This window comes from Seriola lalandi, unplaced genomic scaffold (assembly GCF_002814215.2).
Source record: "Seriola lalandi dorsalis isolate HSWRI2012SDOR001 ecotype SW California unplaced genomic scaffold, Sedor1 jcf7180002054464, whole genome shotgun sequence".
NCBI classification, from domain to species: Eukaryota; Metazoa; Chordata; class Actinopteri; order Carangiformes; family Carangidae; genus Seriola; species Seriola lalandi.
Window position 1 is genome coordinate 383,486 of NW_019525017.1, and position 3,924 is coordinate 387,409.

At 47.7% G+C, this 3,924-nt stretch overlaps 1 protein-coding gene across 1 annotated transcript in view; it reads left to right on the top strand.

The window, feature by feature from the left end:
* The window catches only part of LOC111658665 (voltage-gated potassium channel KCNC1-like), a 51,465-nt gene that overhangs the window by 4,541 nt on the left and 43,000 nt on the right, over positions 1–3,924 (top strand). The window lies entirely within an intron of this gene.

The following is a 3,924-nucleotide window of genomic DNA, read 5'->3' on the forward strand; positions in this document are numbered from 1 at the left end:
GCTCTTCTCCCCTCCCTCCTTCCCCCCCAGTTACTGCTGCTGGTACCTCACAGTCAATGTATCCCATAATCCCGTGCTCCCTCCCCCTCTTGCTGCAGTGTTTCTGCTAATATATATTAGCGTCAGTGCAGCTTTCGTGCATGAGCCGTGTGCACGCTCTTTCTCTCTCACAGCCCCAGTCTCTCTATCTCTCAGTCCACTGCAGAAATGATCTGCTCTCTCTAATGGTTTACAATCATTAAGATTCGTTTTGGTTTTTTCTCAGCCCGTTTGTTCTACTCAGGTGTGTGTGTGTGTGCGTCTCCTCCCCTTCCTCCCTCCCTCTCTCTCTCTCTCTTGCATTCTCTCCCCTTGTGTGTGTGTGTGTGTGTGTGTGTGTGTGTGTGTGTGTGTGTGTGTATGTGTGTGTGTGTGTGCAGTGGTGAGGCAGTGGTAGCAGGGTGGTGCAGGACATGGTGGCCAAGGCAGGAAATGCTGCAGGAGAGAGAGAAAGAGAGGTGGCGGTGGTGGGGGGGATTGTACCTCTCCTCTGCTCCCCCTCCTCCTCCTCATGCCTCTCGCTCAGTTTTTAGCTCCTTCCTCATGCATACTCTCCTTCTGCCATCCTTCTCACCTCTGTGCTTGTTTCATCTGCACTGGATCTCGACTTCATTCCTCCATTTTACACTCAATGCTCACTTTTTCTATCCTCCATCCCCCACTCCATACCTCTCCTCCTCCACCCCCCCACCCCCCTACTCTGTGGTATTTTGTTTTGTTTTTTCCAAGAAATTGCGCTGCTGTCAGTGATCAAAGTGCTTAGGCCGACTCTTAAAGAGATGTGCTTACCTCCCCTGTATTAAACTGAAAACTGCGGGCATTCACCTGAAATGCAGCTAGAACTCACTCAACTCACATGCCCTGAGCTCATTAAGATCAGTCATCTGGTCTTGTTGACAACTACTTTCACTCAAACGTCAAATATGAGATCTAACGATGTAATTAGTTCCAAGGACAGGTGGGAAGAACCCAGCTACACCCTGTCCCAATTAACCTCCAAATTACATGAAGGAATACTTAAGCAAATGTATGAAATCAATAAGCTCACCACGCATGACTCCCAATGAACAAAAAGCCATTTAACCACAGTTACAGACTTGTGGCTGTCTGTGTATAAAATATTCAGCAGTTTACCAAGAAGCTACAACTGCCTAGGAAGTACAAGTCATGGTGCAGAGTTACAAAGTGAAGCAAAAAAAACCAACAAAAATCAAAAACAAAATCAAGGGATAAAAGTTTCCCAGTGAGATCACAGGAGCTGCTTCTAAAAAGTTCAGGATCCTGTTAGAGGGATTTTGTCCCAGCGAGAGTGAGTGCGCCGCTGTCCATGGTGCTGAAATATAACCCACCTCACAACACAAGCGGTCCCTGCAGGACAGCCCCACAGGACAAAGCTGAGTCTGGATAAAGATCTTTTTACACTCTCCCCGCCTGACCTCACTACCAAACAGTCTGTTTGTTGCAGATTATTAGTTTCTCATTAAATGAATCTTGTTAAATGTTTCATAGTTGCAAAGATGCAACTAAACAACTTTGGCATAATGATGCAGTGCAACTCTTAAACTCATGAGTGCAGGATTTTTCTTGCCAAGCAAGCAGAATCGATGCTCCTGCAGCAAACACTGCAAAGACTTGAGAAAAAGATAGAAATTTAAAGTGTTAAAACACTTAAGTTACTTGATTTTTTTTTTCTGATCTGTGCACATAAGATACGTCCATTTTAGTTTTTTGTCAAGCTATGCACAGTATAAAATATTTGTGCTTTGGTAGTTTACCCATGCAAAAGCCTCGATCTTAGTAAAGCTTACCTGAGTGTTGTAAAGTCTTTTTCCAGGATCCCCAAAATGGAAAAAAAGTCAAAATAAAATCAGAAAAAAAGAAACTTAATGTCAATATTAGACTCGAAAAGAGACAGCAAACTTTTCCATGAACAAAAAAGAGCAAAAAAAAGAGAAAGAAAGTGCAGTGAAATGAGCAAAACAACAGAGTAAACATTACTAAGATGTAAGACAGAACATCTGCAGTGTCCCACATGACAGAAAGCAAAAGTCTGTGGGGGAGAGAGGAGGAGAGTTGCCCCAAAGTGAAGGAATCTCACTTTGGGAGGGGGGTGGGGGGTGGGACAAGAGGATGAATGAAGAAAAAGAGGGGAGAAATGAAAGAAAAGAGTGCAATAGAGCAGAATGCAGTGAGTAGAGGAAACGGGGGACAGAAGAGGCAGAAGTGGAGGGAAAGAAAGATAGAGGGGGAGGGGGCACTGGATCGGAATAAGACCGTGTTGTGAGGAAGGAGGAAGAGGAAGAAGAAGTGAAGCCTTGATTCTGCTCCTTCAATGAAATGTGATTCCTTTATGCGGAATATGAGAGCGAGCGAGGAAGAGAAAGTGAGGGAGAGAGCGAGTAGTGGGAGGGAGAGGGGGAGGGCCAGTGGGAGCTCACAGGAGAGGAGGAGAAGGGGGAGGAGGGGGGGCAGTGGTGCATTTCTTTGAATAGAGAAAAAGGTTAACAACATAGCTACGGTACATGTATAGGTTTTTTTTTTGTTGCTGTGAACGCGTGTCTTTTCTGAAGCAACCCCCCACGGATGGCGACGCAGCTCGCGGGCGAACAATCTGACCTCGCTAGGATAGAGAGAGAGAGAGAGAGAGAGAGAGCAAATAACTCTGGCTTTTTACTGCAGCAGAATTCATTCACTTTTATTGTGCACTCTCCTTTTTTTCCGATGCTCCCCCCCTTCAAACCCCTTCTTCCATTACTGGGGGAGAGACAATATTACACTAGCTGTTCACCAGAAGTGTGCTGCTCTCTTCTCCCTTCTCCCCCTGCGCCTCTCTCTCTTCGTCCCCGTCCTCAGGTCTTTGTCTGAGCCTGCCTTGTTTTCCTGATTGTTCTGTCCTTTTCGATCCTTCCATTAAAAATCAGATTTATGGCCCCCCCCCTCAACGCCAATCTCTCTCTCTCTCTCTCCCTCCCTCCCTCCCTCACCCTCTACCACCCTCCCTCACCCTCTACCACCCTCTCCTCCTCATTTCTGTCTCCACATGTCTTTACACTCACACACACACACGCACGCACGCACAAGAGTGCATGGGAGAAGTGGCAGAGAGAGCATTGACATAACTGTGCATGAATCTCAGTGCGGTCGGAGGGGGCTGCAGCAGTGTGCACGCACATAGGCTGATTGAGGAGATCTAACATTAGTACGGACACTGCACTCTCGGGAGGCAATTAACACACACACACACATGCATGGTCACACAAACACACGCACACACAAGCGGTGCTGCGCCACCTCACGTCAGAGAGGCATTCTGGAGGAAGGGGGAAAGAAGCAGGAGGATGGATCCCCAGTTTTTCCTCTCCTTCTTCCATCTTTCTGTCAAAACCGCCCCCCCCAACCCCCCCACACGCACGCACACACACACACACACACACACACACACACACACACACACATACCCTCCCCACCTGCTCTTTTCCTTGCCTGGGCACCTAAGAGTGTGTCTTAGGTGCCCAGGTGTGGTGGGGTGTTGGGGGTGTCTGTATGCTGAAGTCTCACAGTGGCCTAATTAGGGAGAGGATTTGAATGGACAATGACTCCAGCATCAACCAGATCAATGTAGAGACTGCTGGCGGAACAAGTGAGCACGGTGACAGGCTGGAAGAAGAGTTGAGCAGAGGGAGTGAAAGGGAGGGATGGTGACCGTGCTGGGACCCCGGTCACATGACAGTAGCTTAAATCTTTCCCATCACTGAGGTGTTAACAATCAGCCCGCCAGGATGCTGACTCATGAATGTGCTCAAAGCCACCTGCTTTTCATATGCTGCACTAATAAGTTGAGGGGCTTTTCTTTTGCTCCAGGATGTCTCATCCCAACACCCCCCC